Genomic DNA, 10965 nt, shown 5'->3' on the forward strand with positions numbered 1-10965 from the left:
CTGGATATATGCCCAAGAGTGGGATTGCGGGGTCATAAGGAAGTTCTATGTATAGATTTCTAAGGTATCTCCAAACTGTTCTCCATAGTGGCTGTACCAGTTGACATTCCCACCAACAGTGCAGGAGGGTTCCCTTTTTTCCACAGCCCCTCCAGCACTTGTTATTTGTGGACATATTAATGATGGCCATTCTGACAGATGTGAGGAGGTATTTCATGGTAGTTTTGATTTGCATTTCTCTTATAATCAGCAATGTTGAGCATTTTTTCATGTGTTTCCTGGCCACCTGTATATCTTCCTTGGAGAACAGTCTATTCAGGTCTTTTGCCCATTTTTCCATTGGTTGACTGGCTTTTTTGCTGTTGAGTTGTATAAGTTGTTTATATATTCTAGAGATTAAGCCCTTGTCCTTTGCATTGTTTGAAACTATTTTCTCCCATTCTGTGAGTTGTCTTTTTGTTTTCTTTTGGGTTTCCTTTGCTGTGCAAAAGCTTTTCAGTTTGATTAGGTCCCATTGGCTTATTTTTGCTCTTATTTCTATTGCTTTGGGAGACTGACCTGAGAAAATATTCATGACGTTGATGTCAGAGAGTGTTTGGCCTATGTTCTCTTCTAGGAGTTTGATGGTGTCTTGTCTTATATTTAAGTCTTTCAGCCATTTGGAGTTTATGTTCGTGCATGGTGTGAGGGTGTGTTCTAGTTTCATTGCTTTGCATGCAGCTGTCCAGGTTTCCCAGCCATGCTTGCTGAATAGACTTTCTTTTTCCCATTTTATGTTCTTGCCTCCCTTGTCAAAGATTAATTGACCATAGGTGTCAGGGTTTATTTCCAGGTTCTCTATTCTGTTCCATTGGTCTGTCTGTCTGTTTGGATACCAGTACCACACTGTTTTGATGACTGTGGCTTTGTAGTATTTCTTGAAGTCTGGGAGAGGGATGCCTCCTGCTTGGTTTTTGTTTCTCGCCAATTGCTTTGGCGATTTTGGCTCTTTTGTTGTTCCATATAAATGTTTCGATTGTTTGTTCTAGTTCTGTGAAAAATGTCATGGGTAATTGGATAGGGATTGCATTGAATCTGTAGATTGCTTTGGGTAGTATGGCCATTTTTACAACATTGATTTTTTCCAATCCATGAACATGGAATATCTTTCCATTTCTTTACATCTTCTTTGATTTCTTTGATTAAAGTTTTATAGTTCTCGGCATATAGGTCCTTTACCTCCTTGGTCAGGTGTATTCCGAGATATTTGATTTTTTGAGGTGCAATTTTAAAAGGTATCATATTTTTGTATTCCTTTTCTAATGTTTCATTGCTGGTATACAGAAATGAGACTGACTTCTGAATGTTAATCTTATATCCTGCTACTTTGCTGCATTTATTAATCAGTTCAAGTAGTTTTGGGTTGAGTCCTTAGGGTTTTCTATGTATAGTATCATGTCATCTGCATACAGTGACAGTTTGATCTCTTCTCTTCCTATATGGATGCCTTTTATTTCTTTTGTTTGTCTAATTGCTGTGGCTAGGACTTCCAAAACTATGTTGAAGAGCAGTGGTGAGAGTGGGCATCCCTGTCTTGTTCCAGATTTGAGTGAGAAGGCTTTCAGTTTTTTTCCATTGAGTATTATATTTGCTGTGGGTTTGTCATAAATGGCTTTGATTATGTTCAGGAATGTTCCCTCTATACCCACTTTGGTGAGAATTTTGATCATGAAAGGATGTTGGACTTTGTCAGATGCTTTTTCTGCGTCTATTGAGATGATCATATGATTTTTGACTTTTGTTAATGTGGTGTATGATGTTGATTGATTTGTGTATGTTGAACCATCCTTGTGAACCTGGGATGAACCCAACCTGGTCATAGTGTATAATTTTTTTGGTATGTTGTTGGATTCGGTTGGCTAAGATTTTGTTGAGAATTTTTGCATCTATATTCATCAAAGATATTGGCCGATAGTTTTCTTTTTTGGTGGTATCTCTGTCTGGTTTTGGAATGAGGGTGAGGGTGACATTATAGAATGTCTTTGGGCGTATTCCTTCTTCTTCAACCTTTTGAAAGAGTTTAAGGAGGATGGGCACCAGTTCCTCTTTATATGTTTGATAGAATTCACCTGTAAAGCCATCTGGTCCTGGACTTTTATTTGTAGGGAGTGTTTTTATGACTTCTTCATTTTCATTTCTAGTGATTGGTCTGTTCAGTTGGTCTGTTTCTTCTTGATTCAGTTTTGGCAGGCTGTAAGATTCTAGAAAATTGTCCATTTCTTCCAGATTGTGAAATTTGTTCTCATATAGTTGTTCATAGTATTCTTTTATCATTTTTTTGTATTTCTGCAGTATCTGTTATGATTTCTCCTTTTTCATTTATAATTTTGTTTATTTGGGTTCTTTCTCTCTCTTAGTGAGTCTGGCCAGGGGTTTGTCAATTTTGTTTACCTTTTCAAAGAATCAGATCTCAGTTTTATTAATTTTCTCTATTTTTTTTGAATCTCTATTTTATTGATTTCTTCTCTGATCTTTATAATTCCTTCCTTCTGCTGACTTTAGGTCTTTTTTGTTCTTTTTCTAACTTGTTTAGGTGGAGGGTTATGTTGTCAATTTGGGATCTTTCTTCTTTTTTGAGAAAGGCCTATATCGCTATAAATTTCCGTCTGAGCACTGCTTTTGCAGCATCCCATAGATTTTGAGAGGTTGTGTCTTCATTATCATTTGTTTCAAGGTAGTTTTTAATTTCCTTCTTGATTTCCTCATTGACCCATTGGTTTTTTAGTAGCATGTTGTTTAGTCTCCATGTAGTAGGTTTTTTCTCATTTCTTTTCCCATGGTTGATTTCTAGTTTCATGGCATTGCAGTCAGAGAAGATACTTGAGATAATTTCTATGCTCCTAAATTTATTGAGGTTAGCTTTGTGTCCCAATATGTGGTTGATTCTTGAGAATGTTCCGTGTGCACTTGAGAAGAATGTGTATTCTGATTTTTTTGGATGTAGTGTCCTGAAGATATCAATTAAGTCTAACTTTTCTATTGTTTCCTTTAGGATCTCTGTTGCTTTATTGGTTTTCTGTCTAGAGGATCTGTCCATTGATGTGAGGGGGGTATTTAGGTCTCCTACTATGATTGTATTCCCATCAATTTCTCCCTTTATGTCTGTTAATATTTGTTGTATGTATCTGGGTGCTCCTGTATTTGGAGCATATATGTTGACGATAGTCACATCCTCTCCTTGGATGGGTCCCTTAATCATTAAATAGTATCCTTCTTTGTCCTTCTTTATGTCTTTTGTTTTAAAGTCAATTTTGTCTGATATGAGTATTGCAACCCCTGCTTTCCTGTCGTGTCTATTGGCATGAAATACTTTTTCCCACCCCTTCACTTTCAATCTATATGTATCTTTTGTCCTAAGGTGAGTTTCTTGTAGGCAGCATATTGAAGGTTTTTGCCTTTTTATCCATTCAGCCACTCTGTGTCTTTTGATTGGAGCATTCAGTCCATTGACATTTAAGGTGATAATTGATAGATGATTATTTATTGCCATTTTGAACCTCGTGTTCCAGTTGATTCTATGGTTCTCCATTCTTCCTTTCTTTTTTTGGTTGGATGGTCTCCAATTATTTTCTGTTTGAGTGGTTTTTTTTGTTTTGTTTTGTTTTGTTTTTCATTTTTTGCGAATGCAATGTTTGGTTTTGGCTTCTGGTTACCCTGTTTTTTAAGTATGCTAACCCCTTCCTATAATTGTGTGTTTTGGCCTGATGATCCTGTAGGTTCAAACACTTCATTATATACTAAAATTAAGAAGAGAAACAAACAAACAAAAAGGGTCTATTTATTTCCTTACTTCCCTTGCCCACATTTTATGATTTTGATGACTCATTTTTTTCTTTTTAATTTTATTTTATTTGAAACATGTTCATGATTAAATCTGTATGCTGGCTTATTTGAGTGACTGCTCTCTGATTGTGGTTTCCTCAATCCCAGTTCTTCCTCTTCTTTTTTCTTTTTTTTTTTTTTTCTTTTTCCTCCTTATCTTTCCTTCCTTTCTTTTCGGTTTAGAGAAGCCCTTTCAAAATTTCTTTTAGTGGGTTTTGTATTGCTGTATTCTTTTAGCTTTTGTTTGTTGGAGGAAAATTTTTATTTCCCCTTCTATTTTAAATGATATTCTTGCTGGATAGAGTATTCTAGGTTGCATATTTTTTGCTTTTAGCACTTCAAATATCTCTTGCCATTCCCTCCTGGACTGTAGTGTTTCTGTAGAGAAATCAGCTGATATTCTTATGGGAGTTCCCTTGTAGGTAACATTCTGCTTTTCTCTTGCTGCCTTTAGGATCCTCTCTTTATCACTAACTTTTGCCATTTTTATTATAATGTGTCTTGGTGTGGGTCTATTTGGGTTCAACTTCTTTGGAGCCCTCTGTGCTTCCTATCTTGAAATCAGTATCCTTTAGATTTGGGAAGTTTCCAGCAATAATTCCTCAAATATATTTTCCATCCCCTTATCTTTTTCTACTCCTTCTGGAATTCCTATTATGCATAGATTGGTCCACTTTATATTATCCCACAGGTCTCTTATATTGCTTTCATGTTTTTTCATTTGGTTTTCTGTCTGCTGACCTGATTGGGTGATTTCCATTATTCTATCTTCCACATCACTAATTCGTTCTTCTGCATTATTCATTCTGGTTTTTACTGCCCTTAGTTCAGTTCGTATCTCTGCAAATGAATGTTCTAGTTTTTCTTGGCTCCTCCTTATCTTTTCTAGTTCCTTTCTGAGGGTATCTGCATGACTGTTCATATCTTCTCTTAATTCCTTCAGTATTGTCACTATTTCTCTTTTGAACTCCAAGTCTGTCAGACTGCAAAGATCGGTTTCATCGTTGACTGCTTTAGGTGAGTTCTCCTATTGGCTTGACTAGGGGTGGTTTCTCAGCTTCTTCATCTTGCTTGTTGTTTTCTTTTTCCTGAGGGAGTTGTGCTCTCCATGACCGGGCAGTGTTTGCCTTGTCACTGCTGTGGAATGTTTCCTGAGGGCTGGCATTGTTGGTCAGTCTTTTTTGAGGCAGTGTGGCTTTTCCAGAGGGTGGGCAGGGCTGACAGGGTCTCTATGAAGCGAGGAGGACTTCCTGAGGGCAGACAGGACTGGGAGGTCCACACCACGATGGGAGCAGATTTCACTCGGCCAGGCAGAGCTTGCTCTGGTGTTTTTGGGCTGTGGGGCTCTTGCAGGGGGCTGTGGTGCTGCGCAGCTGTTCCACAGGAGTGCAGCACCCCCTGAGGACTGGAGTAGCTGGGCTGCTGAGAACCCAAGAGGCTCTTCCCCAGGGCAGCCCTACTCAGAAGGTGTGCCTGAGAATGTAGGCAGATTTTTCATGGTCCAGCCAAGCTTGTTCTAGCTTTTCCAGGCTGCAGGCCTTTTCCCAGGGGCTGGTGGTGTTTGGTGCTGCTCTGCAGGGGGTGTAGCCCCCTCCAGAGGGCAAGCAGGCCAGGGCAGGGAAAGCCCCTGGAGTGATAGGCTTCCAGCAATTGTTGAGGCCAGACCTCTGGGATGGCAGGCAGCCCCAGGTCTGGTGCGTGCATGAGGGGTACAGGAGGAGGGATGCCGTGAGATACACAGCTTTCTGATAGCTGGTGGGCCAGTGAGCTTGCTGTGGCGTGGGGAGTATTATATGGAGCCCACCCCTTTTTCTCTGCCCTCCCCAACACTGGTGTCTTGTCCAGTTCTTCTCCCAGGTTCCCTCTGATGTGGCTTTCCACTTCCCAGCCCTTAGCGTATTGTTCCCTCCCCCCCGCAACACTCTGCTTTCTAGTCTCCCAGGCAGTCTCTGCCCCGTCAAACCTGACAGACCAGTTCCTAGACCCCCCAAAGACTGCCCCGTCAAACATGCTCCTAGACCCCCCCAAGCAGTCTCTGCACCACCCACCCCAGCCTCTGGAGTCATCTCTGTGCCCAGCCCCTACCCAAGCATCTCAGTTTTTGGTGACTGTGCCAGTAGTTCAGATGATCTGTTCAGTTCTCGCTCTGCTTTTCAGTACTCTGACTTACTGCTGCACTCTTCTCTGCATCTGGAGACTCGCCGATTCAGTTGATCTTTCCGTCAAGTAGGTGACTTTCCAGGGTGTGGGATCCCTTTCTCCTCCACAGTCCCCTTTCGGGAGCACCCGTCCAGTTCAGATTCACCTTCTCTCACTCTGTTTTCTCTTATTTTACCCAGTTATGTCACGAGATTCTTGCCATTATTGGAGTTTAGGTTCTTCTGCCAGCAATTGGTTGCTGTTCTGTGCGAGTCGTTTATCATGTAGATGTGTTTTTTTTTTTGTTGTGTTTGTGGGAGAGGGCGAGCGTGTCCCCCTACTCTTCCGCCATCTTGTCTTCATCCCTCCATATGGTAATTCTATATCTAGTTTTCTGAGGTACCTCCATACTGTTTTCCATAGTAGTTGTACCAGTTTACATTCCCACTAACAGTGTAAGAGGATCCATTTTATTCACACTGTCTCCAACATTTGTTATTTGTAGACTTAATGATAGCTATTCTGTTTGGTATGAGGTGGTACCTCATAGTAGTTTTGATTTGCATTTCTCTAATAACTACTGATGTTGAGCATTTTTTCATGGGCCTCTTGGCCAGTTGTATGTTTTCTTTGGAGAAATTTGTATTTAGGTCTCCTAATGTTTCAATTTTTTTTGTACAAAGCTATATTAATCAAGACAGTGTGGTATTGGTACAAAAACATGCATATGGACCAATGGAACAGAATAGAGAACCCAGAAATAAACCCGGACACCTATGGTCAATTAATCTTTGACAAAGGAGGCAAGAATATAAAATGGGAAAAAGACAGTCTTTTCAGCAAATGGTGCTGGGAAGACTGGGCAGCTGCATGTAAATCAGTGAAATTAGAACACACCCTCACACCATGCACAAAAATAAACTCAAAATGGCTTAAAGATTTAAACGTAAGATAAGACACCATAAAACTCCTAGGTAAGAACATAGGCAAAACATTCTCTGACATCAACTGTACAAATGTTTTCCTAAGAAAACAGTTGCCCAAGGCAATAGAAATAAAATCAAAAATAAACCAATGGGTCATAATGTAACTTACAAGCATTTGCACAACAAAGGAAACCACAAACAAAACAAAAAGACAGCCTATGGAATGGGAGAAAATAGTTCCAAACAATGCAACCAACAATGGCTTAATCTCCAAAATATCCAAAAACTTTTGAATTTCACTAGGTTCCAATTTTTTTCCTTTCGTTTATTGTGACTGGAGAGGCTAATCTAAGAAAATATTGCTGTAATTTATGTCAGAGAATGTTTTGCCTAGTTCTATTCTAGGAGTCTTAGGGTATCATGTCTTTAAACCATGTTGAGTTTATTTTTGTATATGGTGTGAGGCAGTATTCTAATTTCATTTGTTTGCATATAGCTGTCTAGCTTTCCCAGCACCGCTTAGTGAAGATACCATCTTTTATCCATTTTCAATTCTTGCCTTCCTTGTCATAGATTAATTGAATGTAGGTGTGTCAGTTTATTTCTGGGCTCTCTGTTCCATTGAAATATAAAAATATATCTATTTTTGTGCTAATACCACATTGTTTTGATTATTTTTGTGCTAATACCACATTGCTGATGCTTTTGCTTTTTTTTTTTTTTTTTTTTTTTTTTAGGGCTGCTCTCAAAGCATGTGGAAGTGCCCAAGCTAGGGGTTGAATCAGAGCCACAGCTGCTGGCCTAATTCACAAGCCACAGCAATGCCACATCCAAGCCACATCTATGACCTACATCACAGCTCACATGACCTAAACCACAGCTCACAGCAAAGCCAGATCCTTAACCCACTGAGTGGGGCCAGGGATTGAACCCACATCTTCATGGACACTAGTCAGGTTCGTTTATGCTGAGCCACAATGGGAACTCCTTGGACAATTTTTCTTAAATCTATTAAGATGATCCTGTGGTTTTTGATTTTCCTTTCTTTAATGTGGTGCATCACATTGAGTTTTGAATATGTTGAACCATTCTTATGACACTGAAATGAATCCAACTTGATCATGGTATATGACTCTTTTATGTATTGTTGAATTTGATTTGCTGCATTTTGTTGAGGATTTTTGCATCCATATTCAGCAAAGCTATTGGCCTATAATTTTCTTTTATTGTAGTATATTTGGCTTTGGCATCAGGGTCATGGTAGCTTTATAAAATTAATTTCAGGATGAAATTGGGTTGTTATGATCATTATACAACTACAGATGTGCTAAATTCACTTGAGTAATTTTAAAAATTAATTTTAGGAGCATTCCTTGCTCTTGTTTTTTTTTTTTTGTTTGTTTGTTTGTTTGTTTGGAGTAGTTTGAGAAGGATAGGTATAATTTCTTCTTTGTATGTTTGGTCAAATTCCCTAGTGAAGCCACCTGGTCTTGGACTTTTGTTTGGAGGGAGTTGCTTTTATTACAGATTCTGTTTCACTTCTAATGATCAGTCTGTTCAAATGATTTGTTTCTTCTTTAGCCAGTCTTGACAGGCTGTATTTTTCTAGAAATTTGTTCATTTCTCCTAGGTTGGCCAACTTCTTGGCATGTAACTCTTCAGAGTATTCTCTTATGACTTTTTGTATCTCTGTTAGATGGTTATTTATCTTCTTTCATTTCTTAATTTTGTTTATTTGGGTTCTCTATTGTTAGTGAGCATGGCTAAAGGGTTGAAAATTTTTATCTTTTCAAAAAATCGGCTCTTGGCTTCATCTTTTCTATTGTTTTTTAACCTCTATTTTATTTATTTCCTCTCTGATCTTTATTATTTTCTTCCTTCTGCTGATTTTGTGTTTTGTTCTTCTTTTACTAATTGTTTTAGGAGGTAGGTTGTTTGAGACTTTTCTTGTTTCTAAAGGGAGGCCTGTATCAATATCAATCTCCCTATTGGAATTGCTTTTGCTATATCTCACAGATTTTGTATGGTTGTATTTAATTTTCATTTGTTTTAGGGTATATTGTGATTTCTTCTTTGGTTTCATCATTGATCATTGGGGGTTTTTTTTATTTATTTTCTGAAAACAAGTTTTATTTAAATAAGGGTTTCATTACATAACATTAAAACTGAAGGGGGGGAGAACACCAAAAAAACAATAAAAACAGTTTGTTACTTCACATGGCATTGGGCAGCTCTTGCTAGTAAGTTGCAAGCTCTATAGCTACATGAACTGATAATCAGTTTGTAACTTGTTCCCTTGTCAAAAGTTTAACTCTGATAGTAGGTTGGCCTCACATTCTATTTGGACATAGTATGTCTGGTCAAAAATACCTTGGTGGCAAGCCAGATGTCCTATCACCTCTGTTCTAAGCTCTGCCCATCTGGTCACGTTGGAGACTCCAGAGGATCTTTCCCTGATGGCCACAGCCTCCCTCTAGCAGTACAGCTGCCTTAGCCCATCCTTCACTCAGCTTCACTGAGGGCTGTTCAGGTGGTGACATTCTCTTAGGGCAGGAAACTCTGGAGAGCACTTGCTTAGGAGCTTCTGGCCAGACATAGCCATCTGTGATCTTGGGGCTCTGGACTTGGCTTAAACATCACCTTATTGCTTTGTTTCAGGCTGGACACTGTCAGGTGCCTGCTGCTTGACCTCTGTTTAAATGAGGGACTTCCAGACTAGACAGCATGGCTCTTTTCAGTTTTTTGCGTGAAGGAGTTACACTAGTCCAAGTTAAAAGCAGACCCTAAATGGTTACATTATACAAGCTGTGAGGTTTTTAAACTTGTGACAAGTGACAGAAGGGAAATTCTACTCATTGCAAGGAAATCCTCACTTAAGCTTCAGTGAGCCAAAAGCACTTAAAACCCATGAATCTTCAGCTGGTCATCCTTAGCCAGTCCAATCTCTACAAGGAACTGGCATATGTTCTTGTGCTGGTCACTCTGTAGCTGAATTACTTCTCCATATTCTGGATGCTCAATTACAGTACCATTGTAGGCAAATTCTTCTTAAACGCCTTCACTGGTTTTTTATCATAATCATCAGCAAGCCCTTGGCCAGTAGTAAGGGTCTTCCTGCCGTTTCTCTGTTGAATTCTTATATGGATATAATCCTCAGTGCCAGCAGGAAGCAGATCATCACCCTTACTTGCATCAGCAAAAGGGTCGAAAGAGTGGAGGTTCTGAATAGCGGACATAGGATAGGATTCCTTTGCCTTGGTGGAAACGGCCCGCGGAAGGCAACGGTGGGAGAAGGCGGGCCTTTGCTTCCCACCAAGGAATGTTGGGAAGCAAAGGGGCTCAAGGGGGAGGTTGCTGCGTCCTCAGGGGCAGCTCAGTGACTGGGGCCCATCATTGGGTTTTTAGTGGCATGTTGTTCAGTCTCCACATGTTTGTCCTTTTCGCATTTTTATTTCTGTAGTGGATTTCTCGTTTCATACCATCGTGGTCAGAAAAGTTGTATGAAATAATTTGTATCCTCTTCAATGTGTTGAGGCTTGTTTTCTGACAGTATATTGTCTATCCTATAGAGCAGTCCATGTGCAATTGAAAAGAATGCGTACTTTGGTTTTATGGATGTAGTGTCCTATAGGTATCAATCAAGTCCAACTGGTCTGTCATGTCATTTACGACTTATAATACCCTACTGATTTTCTGTTTGGATGAGACATTGATGACCATTGATGTCTATATGTTTTTAAAGCCTCACACTATTATTATATTATTGTTCATTTTTCCCTTTAAGTCTGTTTGTATGTGCTTTATATATTTAGCTGCTTCTGTATCGAGTGAATATATGTTAACAAGTATGGAGTTCCCGTCGTGGCGCAGTGGTTAACGAATCCGACTAGGAACCATGAGGTTGCGGGTTCGGTCCCTGCCCTTGCTCAGTGGGTTAACGATCCGGCGTTGCCGTGAGCTGTGGTGTAGGTTACAGACGCGGCTCGGATCCCGCGTTGCTGTGGCTCTGGTGTAGGCCGGTGGCTACAGCTCCGATTCA

At 39.6% G+C, this 10965-nt stretch overlaps 1 pseudogene; it reads right to left on the minus strand.

The window, feature by feature from the left end:
- Positions 1 to 9651: 9651 nt before the first annotated feature.
- Positions 9652 to 10199, minus strand: LOC100739000 (eukaryotic translation initiation factor 1 pseudogene; annotated as a pseudogene).
- Positions 10200 to 10965: the final 766 nt, after the last annotated feature.

Source organism: Sus scrofa, chromosome 13, assembly GCF_054392235.1.
Source record: "Sus scrofa isolate SSC_HxYL_T2T_F1_AM1 chromosome 13, Sscrofa_HxYL_maternal_Yorkshire_Landrace_v2.0, whole genome shotgun sequence".
In the NCBI taxonomy this organism is placed as follows: domain Eukaryota; kingdom Metazoa; phylum Chordata; class Mammalia; order Artiodactyla; family Suidae; genus Sus; species Sus scrofa.